Source organism: Carlito syrichta, unplaced genomic scaffold (assembly GCF_000164805.1).
Source record: "Carlito syrichta isolate Samal-C Ts95f unplaced genomic scaffold, Tarsius_syrichta-2.0.1 Scaffold314057, whole genome shotgun sequence".
NCBI classification, from domain to species: Eukaryota; Metazoa; Chordata; class Mammalia; order Primates; family Tarsiidae; genus Carlito; species Carlito syrichta.
The window spans coordinates 19,654-32,863 of NW_007258153.1; positions in this window are offsets into that span (position 1 = coordinate 19,654).

The window sequence follows — 13,210 nt, forward strand, 5'->3', positions numbered from 1 at the left end:
AAAAAAAAAAAAAAAAAAAAAAAGAAATTCAGAACACTCACAAGGGATTTGGTCCATCAAGAGAAAAAATATAAATATAAATCTAGAAGAGTAAGTAAATTTGTAGGTTGGGAAGACTTGAAGGTGAGAGATGGCCTCCATAGAGTTTTTTTTTTTCAGACAGTATGCAGGAGGGCAAGTAAAAGTAGGGAGATTTTCTTTTTTTGAGTTGGAGTGTCTCTGTTGCCCAGACTGGAGTGCAGTGGCGGCTCCTGGCCTCTGCAGCCTCGACCTGCTGGGTTCCGCCAACCCTTCCCCCTCAGCCTTCCAAGTAGCTGGAACTACAGGTGTGCACTAACACACCCGGCTTATTTTTTGATTTATTGTAGAGATGAGGTCTCACCAAGTTGCCCAGGCAGGTCTCGAACTGGTGGGCTCAGGCAATTCGCTCACCTCAGCCTCCAAAGGCGTGGGAGATTACAGCCTGAGCCACCGAGCACGGTTGAGATTTTTTTTGACTGTTGAAGTGTGATTGGGAAAATGAGCTGACCAGGGTAGACAAGAGGCATTTCTAAGTGACATTTAAGTGGCTGCAATAGGAGACCATGCATTCATTCTGACAGCAATCCATTTGGTTGCCACCTGTAGGAGCATATGCAATGGATAGTTGAATTGATCTATTGTGGAAAAAAAAGGGGCCTGAATATTCTGTCAAGAATGTATTTGAGTTGAAGAACCATTGGGTCTACCTAGGCTTAATACAGAGGGAAGATGCTGATAAATTAGATCAAGACAGAGGAATTGTGGTATTGGAGCTCTTGTGGGTGGTAGGAAGTGATAAAGTCTGAATTAAAAAGTGAAAAAACTATAAAATTGGAAGCTGTGGCCAGAGAGAGAAATTTAGAGAGATTCCATCAGACTTGGCTAAGGAATCTTAAATACTGAATCTTTTCAAAGTAACAATCGTAAATTTTCACTTTACATTAGATTTTATGGAGTCATTTTCCTTTTTCATTTATGCTTCTATAGAAAAAAAGTTAGTCCATTTCTCCTCAGAAAAATGTTTGTGTTATGAATGAACAAAATCAAGAAGTAGCTATTTATTTTGTAAGTCTGATAATGAAAATTTAAAGAAACAAAATTCTACATGACTGAATTGAAAGTATGTTCTATTTGACATTTTATTATTACTACTTTATTCCTTTTGTCTTTTATAGCATTCTGTTAATTAAAATGGCTTATACCACCTATTTTCACAAATTGAGTTAAAATGGGCTAATATGCATGTTTAGAGGGAAATTTGGGTAAATATTTAGCTGTCACTAAATTATCTGAATTTGGTTGTTGTGGGAAATTTTGCTGTTGTAAGGAACCCTGCTAGGTTCAGTAACTGGGACCCTGCCAATTAAACTGACAAAAGACAGATGAACAGGAGAAAAGAAAACAGAGTTTATTTATGTGTGCAGTTTGCATACATGTGGGAGAAACTCAATGATGAGTAATTCAAAGAGTTGGTTAGATCCCAGAGCTTATATACTTTTTTTTTTTTTTGAGAAAGCAAGATTTATTGAGAGGACAGAAGAGCTCCCACAGTGAGAGGGGACACAAGGGGGTTGTCCTTATATGCTATTTTAACAAACAGCAATAAATTTGTGGAGAAGTGACAAGACAAAGGAAAAGGGATTTTAGGTTTTTAGTGGCAGCAAATTGTGGGAAAGTAAATATGTGGAGAAATGAAAAAGAAAGATTATTTAGTAAACCTTCTTATGTAGCTTCTTCTGGTAAGAAAGAATCAAGAGACATCACTGGTGATTAAGAGTCATTCTGCCCTTCTTGGTACAAGGTGGGGGGCTCTTCACAAAGAGAAGTTTATGCCCAACTTTTAGGTAAAGATGGGCAGAAAGTTTTCATGTTGTTTATTTGGCATCTGCTGTTTCTTGATTGCCTTGAACTCAAGACAATCCTTATGCCAAAGTGGCATATTTTAGGGTGGCATTTTTCAATCCCCCTCATTGGCTGTCTTGATCAAATTATTATGATTGCTCTGTATTTCCTTTTGCTTCAGCTTTATATATATGGACCGGGTCAAATTTCTTCATAAAAGTCATCTGGGCCAAGACCCCTGATGTTTTTTAGTAGGCAGACTGTCCCTGTTTACTCCCTATCTTCTCTCTTTACCAGCAAAGAGAAGATGACTGCTAGCCAATGTCAGAGTGACTACTGGACTAGTTCAATCACTACCACCTTTGAGTCTTCTCCTCAGCGGTACCATTTAATAAACACTCTATTCTATAACTACATAGCCATTTCTTCCCCCTTATTTAAAAAGCTCCTGAAAACAAGTCTCATCCATAAAGCCTTCCCTTATGACCATGTAAGAGATGGCCTCATCTCACTTAACCTCTCCTAAGCATCTTATTATCCATTAATAGTTGGTTTAATGTTTCTGCTCTGCTTCCAGTGTAACATTTATTGTTCCATAATAATAAGGACCAGGTTTATTGAACTTTAAAAAACTATAAATTTTAAGTATATTGACTTCTGCAATTAAGCACTTAACACTGTTTCATAAAGTTGATGACAACAATAATAGTATCAGAAAAATTAAGTCCTTATTTGCATTCTAATTGCTAACTTCATTCAATTATACCAGTAGACTGTCTGTAAAAGTAGTTACACATTTCTGGGGTTTTAAAATTTGTATATTTGTATGTGGGATGCAATATATATATTCCTATTATTATTTGCTTTTGAATATGACACACAGTCTGATTTTCTTTTGAAAAAAATGACTCAGAGAAATAAAAGCCTGTTTATATTTAAATTTTAGTGGCTCAGTTATGTGTATCTTTTACTCTAAGCTGCTTCAAATTCATTTTAGAAAATGTACACACTTGTATATAAAAAGATTACTTAAATTCACAGAGGAAATAACATAAGGGTTTTCTTTCTCCCAGCATTGCTGAGGTTTCTAATCCCACATCTCTCAACTCTCAGAAATCTTATATCCTGTTTTTTTTTTTTTCTTTTTCAGAATGGCTGACAAATTAGAGCAGGGGTGTAATAAAGCATGCTAACTGACTTCATTTTACTTCCTTTGTATATCCCAAGAGGATGATGACTGAAAAAGAAAAACCTACTTGTGATAGTGACTGATTATGCTGTACGGTTAAACTCATTGCAGGAGTTTCTTTTGAGAAAATAAAAATGCATGTAATGACATAGTAAATGAAAAAAATAAACAAAAAATTTGTTAATAAAAGTATTTAAGACAATTTTCATTTGAGAGAAAAGGGTGGATGATTTACTGGAATCAAAATAATTCTTTGGCTCATAAAAATTTCTGTTTGTAGAGCATTCAACAGCTTCTTCCATAAGTGTCTCAACTTGTCATTTCTCTCTCCCATCAGCTTCTTTTCCTCTTTCCGAAGGCCAGCTTATTCTTATTTTACTTCTTTGTCCTAAGAATGAAATAGGTAAGAATAAGAAAATGAAAACGGAAAACTTAGTCTCCGTAGATGTACACAAATCATTTAATCTTATCTTCCTGGAATTTTTATCATCGTATCAGATTCTGAAACATGTTGGGGTTCTTCCTGCTCAGTAGGGTTTAGCAGGAGGGTCACTGGTTTTAGACTCAGAAGACCTATGTTGGAATATTACTTTAAAATGTAACAGTTGTATGAACTTCTGTCAGTTCATTTATATGTTCATTTATTAGCTTTAGTTCCTAATTTCTAAAATGAGAATAATAATAATTGTCTCATGGGGCATTCTATCATAGTATATCAAAGGATCTTGTAACCATAACATGCTGTACAACTATATTATTATCATCATTTTACATATGAGAAAGTTGATACCAGTTGGAAAGGTTATTTTCCTGAAGGATGCATTGTTTGTTAGTCATAGAGCAGAAACCAAAAGCTGAGTGTCTAAGTTCTTAGTTTGGATTCCCCTGTAACTGTTTCTGAAGTGCTTTATTGTAACCTGTAGAAACCTTATTTTATTCTCTCATTCTGTGTGGTTGGGTTTTATCGATGAGTAAATAAAGTAAACATTTAAATTGCATCTTTCTTCTTTACAATTATATACTTGTACTTGAAGGACAGGTTAATATTCTGGATTCAGAGGAAAGACAAAGTGAATTCATAGGTGCAGACTTCCCCTTGCAGATTATTTGTTTGGTTGCAGGAGCTTGACTTGTCCGTTTCAGTGGTGATTTGGAAAATTAACCTTCATTATGGTTTCTCTACACAATATGTGGTGGCAAGAGATGTGTAGAAGCTCACCACATAGAGTTTGATTGCAGAACTACAAAATACCCAACAATTCTTAGCCAGAAAGATGACCATAGATGGGGTTCATCCCAAGCATTAGGTCAAGACTTTGGATTTAAACAACAGTGCCCCTTTTTCCAGATTAGTAACTCTCTATTAGTAAGAGAGTCTCCTGACCTCTTATTAGTAAGAGAGTCTCCTGACCTCTTGTGATCTAGGTAAGTGGGAGTAGAAATTAAATGGGGACAAAAGAAACCGGTGCCAGATGGCACTGTAACCAGTGGGAGGCAGTTCATTTTATGTAGTCATAAATTGAAAAAAGTGAAAAATATGTTACATAGACACATTTAGTAGGAATGTGTGTGAAGGCGACTTTGGTAATACAGTTAATATTTCAGTTATGTTCTTCTAGTTACCATTTTTTAAAAAATAATTTTTTATAGCGTTGTGGAGTACAAGAGAGGATTTACTACATAAGCAGGCTGCAGGCAGGTGAAGTTTGGGCTTCTAGGTGGCCCTCACCCCCCCTCGTAGTGGACCAGGTACCCTTTGTGTTGTCACATAGCCCCACTCTCCCCCTCTCCCTCCCCCTTCCCCCTGCCCTCTCCCCACTCCCCCAGTAGTGCCCAGCAACTGCTCATCCCACTCGTGCTAATGTGACTAGTCATCAGGGTCCACTTACGAGTGAGACCATGTGGTATTTAGTTCTTCGTTTCTGTGATAGTTTCCTTAGGATGATGGTCTCCAACTACATCTGGGTTGCTGCGAAAGCCATGGTTTTGTTCTTCTTTATGGCTGTGTAATACTCCACTGTGTATATGTACCACATTTTCTTCATCCAGTCCATTTTCTTTCTTTCTTTTTTTTTTTGAGTGGGGGTCTCACTCTGTCACCCAGACTGGAGTGCAATGGCTGCTCCCGGCCACCGCAGGCTCGCCCTGCTGGGCTCCGGCGATCTTTCCGCCTTAGCCTTCCAAGTAGTTGGAACTACAGGCACGTGCTACCATGCATGGCTAATTTTTTTTTGATTTATTGTAGAGATGAGGTTTCCCCAAGTTGCTGAAGCGGGTCTCGAACCTGTGAGCTCAGGCAATCCACTCACCTTGGCCTCCCAAAGTGCTGGGATTACAGGCTGAGCCACCCAGACCAGCTATCCAGTCCATTTTCAATGGGCATCTGGTTGGTTCCATGTTTTTGCTGTTGTGAAGAGTGCTGCAATAAACACGCTTGTGCAGGTGTCTTTTTGGTAGAGTGATTTGTGCTCCTCTGAATATATTTTCAAGAGAGGGATTGCTGCATCATATGGAAGATCAATTTTTAGTTCTTTTAGGAATTGCCACACTACTTTTCATGGCGATTGAATTAGTTGCATTCCCACCAATAGTGAAGAAGTGTCCTCTTTCTCAGCAGCCACACCAGCAACTGTTGTTTTTTGACTTATTTTTTTTTTTTTGAGTTGGAATCTCACTCCGTCGCCCAGACTGGAATGCAGCGGCTGCTCCTGGCCACCACAGCCTCGACCTGCTGGGCTCCGGCGATCCTTCCACCTCAGCCTTCGGAGTAGCTGGAATTATAGGTGTGCGCTACCACGCCCGGCTAATTTTTGATTTATTGTAGAGATGAGGTCTTGCCAAGTATCCCAGGCGGGTCTCGAACCCGTGGGCTCAGGCAAGTCACTCACCTTGGCCTCCCAAAGCACTGGGCTTATAGGCTGAGCCACCGAGCCCAGCCCTGAGCAGTTTTTCAAGTGTCTGTTGGCTGCTTTTTTTTTTTTAATGATGTTGTGGGGGTACAGTTAAGGGTTAGGTATACAAATATGCTTCATTTAGGCCCGCTTGTTGATAACTGGTGTCTCCCCATCCTGTTGGCTGCTTTTATGTCATCTTTTGAAATGTGTCTGCTCATGTCTTTTGCCCATTTTTTAATGTTCTTTTTTTCCCTTTCATTTCATTTAAATTATTTGTAGATCCTGGATGTTAGGCCTTTGTCAGATACATAATTTGCAAATATTCTTTCCCATCCTGTGGGTTGTCTCTTTACTCTCTTGATGGTTCCTTTTGCTGTGTGATAGCTTTTCATGAGGTCCCACATATTTATCTTAGCTTTTGTATCATTTACTTTCAGGGACTTGGTAATGGATTCATTGCCTACTTTGATGTCCAGAATGGTGTTCCCTATGTTTTCTCTTAGGATTCTTGTAGTTTGAGGTTTAACATTCAGGTCCTTGATCCATTTTGAGTTGATTTTTGTATATGGTGATAGGTAGGGGCCAAGTTTTATTCTTCTGTATGTGGTCAGTCAGTTTTCCCAGTACCATTTGCTAAATACGGTCTCTCTTCCCCAGGGATTGTTATTGGTGATTTTGTCAAAGATGAATTGGTTACTTCCAGAATCTCTTCTCTCCTATTCCATTGGTCTATGAGCCTATTCCTGGACCAATACCATGCTGTCTTGGTTGCTGTAGCCTTGTAATAAAGTTTAAATTCTGGAAGTGTGATACCTCCCACTTTGTTCCTTTTGTTGAAGATTGTTTTGGCTATTCATGCTCTTTTTTTGTTTCCTTATGAGTTTCTGTATTGTTGTTTCCAAGTCTGTGAAAAATGATGTTGGTGATTTGATGGGTATTGCATTGAATCTGTAGATGGCCTCGAGCAGGTTGGACATCTTGCCAATATTGAGCCATCCAATCCATGAGCATGAGATGTTTTTCCACTTGTTTGTGTCACCTTTGATTTTTTTTGAGCAGCATTTTGAAGTTCTCATTGTTAAGGTCTTTCACTTCTTTGGTTAGGTAGATGCCAAGATATTTCTTATTTTTGTGGTGATTGTGAACGGGATTGTGTTTTTTATTTAGTTATCTTTTCCTGCTTGTTGCTGGTACATATAAATGCAACTGTCCTTTGCACATTGATTTTGTAACTTGAAACTTTACTAAAGTAATTATCAGTGCAAAGAGGCTTTTCACAGACTCCCTAGGGTTTTCTAGGTATAGAATCATATCATCCGTAAAGGGGGATAGAGTAACTTCTTCTTTTCCTATTTGGATACTCTGATTTCCTTCTCTTGACTGATTGCTCCTTCTAGGGCTTCTAGTACTATGTTGAATAGGAGGGGTGAGAATGGGCATCCTTGTCTTGTTCCAGTTTTTAGGGGGAATGCTTCCAGCTTCTGCCCATTGAACAAAATGTTGGTTGCAGATTTGTCATAGATGGCTCTTATTATTTTGTGAAATATTGCTTCTATGCCAAGGTGTTTAAGAATTTTTATCAAGAAGGGATGTAGAAATGTCTTTTCTACATCTAATGAAATAATCATATGGTTCTTGATTTTACATCTGTTAATGTACTAAATTACATTTATGGTCGTTTGAATGTTAAACCAACCCTGTATCGCAGAAACGAAGTCCACCTGGTTATGGTGGATTATCTTTGAGATGTGTTGTTGGATTTTATTTGCTAGAGTCTCATTGAGAATTTTTGCATCTATGTTTATCAAGAAGATTAGCCTGTATTTCTTTTTCCTTATTGGATCTTTGCCAGGTTTGGGCGTAAGTATGATGTTAGCTTCATAAAATGAGTTTCATCATTCTCAATTTTTTGGAATACTTTCAATAAGATTGGTATCATCTCCTGCTTGTAGAATTCATTTTGTTTTGTAAAATTCATCTGGGAAGCCATCTGGCCCAGAGTTTTTTTTTTTTTTTTTGCTGGGGAGGGTTCTTATAATTGAATCGATGTCCCAGATTGTTATCAGTCTGTTTAGAGTTTCAAGTTCTTCTTGTTTCGACCTTGGGACGTTGTGTGATGCCAGGGAATCCTCCATTTTCTTTATATTTTCTAGTATATTTGCATACAGATGTTCATAGTAATCTCTGATAATCTTTTGAATTTCTTCAGGGTCACTTGTGACTTATTTTTTTATTTCTTTCTTTCTTTTTTTTTTTTTTTGAGTTGGAGTCTCACTCTGTGCCCAGACTGGAGTGCAGTGGCCGCTCCCGGCCACTGCAGCCTTGAACTGCTGGGCTCCGGCGATCCTTCCGCCTCAGGCTTCCAAGTAGCCGGAATTACAGGCATGTGCTACCACGCCCGGCTGATTTTTTTGATTTATTGTAGAGATGAGGTCTCGCTGCCCAGGCGGGTCTCGAACCCGCGGGCTCAGGCAATCCACTCACCTCAGCCTCCCAAAGGCGCGGGATTACAGGCTGAGCCACCGAGCCTGGCTGACTTTTTTATTTCTAATTGTATTTATTTGGACTTTTTCTCTCTTTCTTTTTTAGTCAATCTCGCCAGGGGTTGTTATTTATCCTTTCAAAGAACCAGCTTTTTGTCTTGTTGTTCCTTTCTATGATATTTTTGTCTTCCTTACCCTGAAATTGTGACTTTATCTTAATGATCTGGATTTTTCTACTGAAATTAGGATCTAGATGATCTTGCTTTTCTAGCTCCCTTAGGTGTGCATTAGGCTGTTTACTTGTGATCTTTCTTTTTTTTTGGTGTGTACGTGTAATGTTATGAATTTTTCTCTTTACACTGCTTTCATGGCATTCCAGATATTCTGATAAGATGAGTTTTCAACAACCAATGAGGAGAGGAGAACCTATTCAGTAAATGGTGCTGGGAAAACTGGCTAACTATATGCAGAAGACTGACACAAGATCCCTACCTTTCACCACACATAAAAATCAACTAAATGGATCAAAGACCTAAATGCAAAACTGCAAACTGTAAGAATCCTAGAAGAAAATGTAGTAAATACCCTTATGGAAATTGGACTCGGCAACCAAGTCCTGATCAACTCTTCAAAAGTGAATGCCATAAAAGATAAGATAGACAAGTGGAACCTCATCAAACTGAAAAGCTTCTGCAAAGCAAAAGAAACCATCAAGAGAGTGGGGAGACAGCCATGGAGTGGGAAAAAATATTTGCCAACTGCATATCTGATAAAGGTCTAAATCTAGGATCTACAAGGAACTCAAACATTCCAAAAGGAAAAAAAAATCAAACAACTCTACCATACTGAGATAATGCTTAACTCCAGTCAGGATGGCCATTATCAGTAACATCAACAACAACAACAACAACAATACAGATACTGGAGAGGATGTGGGAAAAAAGGAACACTTTTACATTGTTGGTGGGAATGTAAACTAGTATAACCTTTTTGGAAAACAGTGTGGCAATTTCTAAAAAATCTGAAAATCGACCTTCCATTTGACCCAGCAATCCCCCTTCTGGGAATATACCCAGAGGAACTCAAATCATTCTATAGTAAAGATACCTGCACACTCATTTTTATTGCAGCATTATTTACAATAGCAAAAATATGGAACCAACCATGCTGCTCACTGAAAGTGAACTGGATAAAGAAAATGTGGTACATTTGATGGAATATTATGCAGCCATAAAGAAAAACAAAATTATGAACTTTGCAGCAACATGGATAGAATTAGAGTTTATAATACTCAGTGACTTATCACAGAAACAAAGATCTGAGTACCACATGTACTCACTCATAAGTAAACCTTGAACATTTATCATAATACCATAAGAAAAGGATTGGCAGTAGTGGGATACTGCCAGGGGAGGGGGTGGCACTTAACATCAATAAGTGTACCCACACTTTACCTGTATGATGACCATGTATGTACGTAACCCTCCTTTGTACTCCACATTTTAAAAATAAAATAGTTAAAAAAAAAAGATGTGTCTTTGTTTTCATTTGTTTCCAGGAATCTTTATTTCCGTCTTGATTTTTGTGTTTACCCAGAAGTTGTTCAGCAACATGCTGTTTGGTGTACATGTCTTTGTGTGTTTGGGGTGGATCTTGTTGGTGCTGGTACTTATTTTTATTCCACTGTGATCTGAGAAGATGTATGGTATTATTTTGAACTTTTGAAATTTGTTCACAGTTGATTTATGTCTGAGAATGTGATCAGTCTTGGAAAATGTTCCTTGTGCTGATGAGTAGAATGTATACTCTATAGTTGTTGGGTGGAGTGTTCTACAGATGTCTATTAAATCCATTTGATTGAGTGTCGAGTTAAGGTTTTACATTTCCTTGTTGGTTTTTTTGCCTCAATCTGTCTAGGGCTGTTAGCAGGGTACTGAATTCTTCAACTATGACTGTGGAGTGTCAATGTTTTCTCTTAGTTTAATTAACTGTTGTTTTATAAACCTGTTATTCCTGTGTGCATATTTGTTTAAGGTGGATATTTTTTGCTGGGGGATTGAAACTTTTATCATTATGTAGTGTCCTTCCATGTCCTTTTTAACTTTTGATGGTTTAAAGTCAGTCTGCTTTGTCTGATATCAGAATAGCTACCCTCTTTCCTATTTCCCATTTACTTGAATAGTCATTTTCCAGCCTTTAACTTTTAGTCTGTGGGTGTCCTTTGCAGTAAGATAAGCTTTCTGGAGGCAGCAGAATGTTGGATTATGCTTCTTTACCTGGTTTGCCATTCTATGCCTCTTCAGTGGTATGTTCAATCCATTCATGTTCAAATTAATTATTGAAATGTGAGAGTTTATCCCTGTCATAGGGTTCTTAGAGACTTGCTTTTGCTTCCTTTTTACCTTTGTACTTATATACATGTGTATTGTCATTTTTGTGAATGCTCTGTATGCCATGTTAACTCTGTGCTTGCCTATACTTTTGTGATGGGTATGACTACTCTTTTCTTTTGGTGTTCAACACCTTCTTGAGCATCTCCTGAAGGACTGGTTGGAGGTGGTATATTCTCTTAGTGATTGTATGTCTCGGAAGGATTATAATTCTCCATCATTGATGAAGCTTAGTTTGGTGGGGTAGGAAATTCTTGGATGGAATTGCTTATCTTTGAGAGCATTGGGACTCCAATCTCTTCTGGCTAGTAGTGTTTCTGCAGATAAGTCTGGAGAAATTCTGATGGTTCTTCCCTGGTAAGTAGGTAGTCTGATCTTTCTTGCTGCCTTTAGAATTTTTTCTTTCATGCTTACTTTGTGGAGGCAGATTATGATGTGTCTTGGGGATGGTCTTCTCATGTGATACCTTGCAGGGATTCTCTGACTCTCTTGCACTTGAATGGGCTCTGCTCTAGTGAGATGAAGGAAGTTTTCTTGGATGACCTCATAGAATGTTTGCTCCACAGTGTTCTCAGTTTAATTTTCTGCTTCAGAGACACCAATCAGGTGTAGATTTGGCTTCTTGACATAGTTCCATATCTCTTGGAAGTTTTGCTCATTCTTTTTATGCTTTTTTTCTATGTTTTTGACAGTCTGAATTAGTTTCATGTTTTGATCTGTCAGCTCTGAAATTCTTTCCTCTGCCTGATTGATCCTGCTTTCTATGCTTGTTATTGTGTCTTTAACATCCAGGATGAAGTTCTTCATTTCCAGTATTTCATAATGGTCCTTTCTTAAATTGGCCAACTCCATTTTTAATTCCTGTATGACTTTGGTGAGCTTTGCCACTAGTTCCTCATGGCTCTCTTCATTCATTTTAGTCATCAGATCTCTGAGTTCTGTGACTCTTATCTGGGATAGGTCATTCTGCATTCCATTTTTTGTGCACTAATAGCTACTTTTTTGGGCACTGTCTCTTTAAGATGACTTCCTGTGTTTTTTGTTGAGTTTTCCTTATTTGTGAAAAGTAACTCTTCCCTTTCTATCTTTCCTCTTTGGTTGTTTTACTCTGAGGTTAGTTAATGTCCCACTGCTCTAGGACCCTTTTTGTCATTTAACATAGATCACTCAGTGAGAGAGAGAGACACTCACTTCTCTGTGCTACACCCTGAAAAGGGCACCTCTGCTGCAGAATTTTTCCCATAGTTAGTCTGATTGGGTTGGTTTTCAGACCTTCTTCAAGTATTATGTGGGAAATGGGTGAGAGGGATGGGCCCCCTTTCTTCTGGTTTTTGGTTTGCAGCTCAGACACCCTCCCACTGGGAGCAGCTTCAGGTGTCTTTTGTGTTACTCCCTCCTGGTTGAAGCCTGCACCCAGCACTGGAAGGACAGTGGCTCCCTGTCACTGTGGGGGGGTCTGCCCTATGGGCATGCAGGGCTGGCAGGTGATCCCTACTGATCTGGAGGAATTGGTTGTCAGATGATGGCAGCAGATGCCCGCCAAATTTATTCTGAAGGCGAGTTTTCCTGGCTTGAGAGCTATCCTCTGGCCTCCGCTGGCAGAAGGTGTATGCTTAGAAGCTGCTGAGTGTGAATTTGTTCCCCATTCCACTTGGGCTGTGCTCACCTACCATCATGCCCTGAGTAGTTCTCTTCCTGTGTGGGACTAATGACTCGCGGGTGGCTGGGTGGGGTGGGGAACCAACCCCAAGAGTGTCGGGATCACTCATCCCCTCTCTCACAGAGCAGGACTTCAGTTCCTATATGAACCTGGAGCATGGCAAGGGATGGCGTACCCAGCTTCCAGTGTCTGCTGCCACAGCATTCTGCTTTCTGGTCTCTATGTGTTCAAAGAGACCTCCTCTGGGTACAGGGTGCTTCATCCGTCCAAAACTGCTCAGGGTGCCTGAATCTATTGGTGGCAGTGTCCCTAATTGCCACCCCTTTCTGTAAGAAAGGTTCTGGTCTGCTGCTCCACAGTGGCCATCTTGGATCCTGCACCTTCTATTTATCATTTAAGAGTTGCATTGACTTGTTCCTTTTTAAAAGAAAACAACTAATAACAAACAGCTAGGGAATGTCAAATAGGAAATTTGGAGAAAGTGTAGTTTTAACATCAAGGGATATAATTGAACACGTTTAGTAAAGTGAAGCTTCAAGTACAAGCTTGCCAACCAAGCAATTTTATCTCAGTCAGAAACAAGGTCAGAAAAAAGATATTTTGGAGGATACCATTCCACTCTTAATTATCTACCTACAAGAATGCTGTATCAAGAGACATGCCAGCCGGGCTCAGTGGCTCAGCCTATAATCCCGTGCCTTTGGGAGGCTGAGGTGAGTGGATTGCCTGAG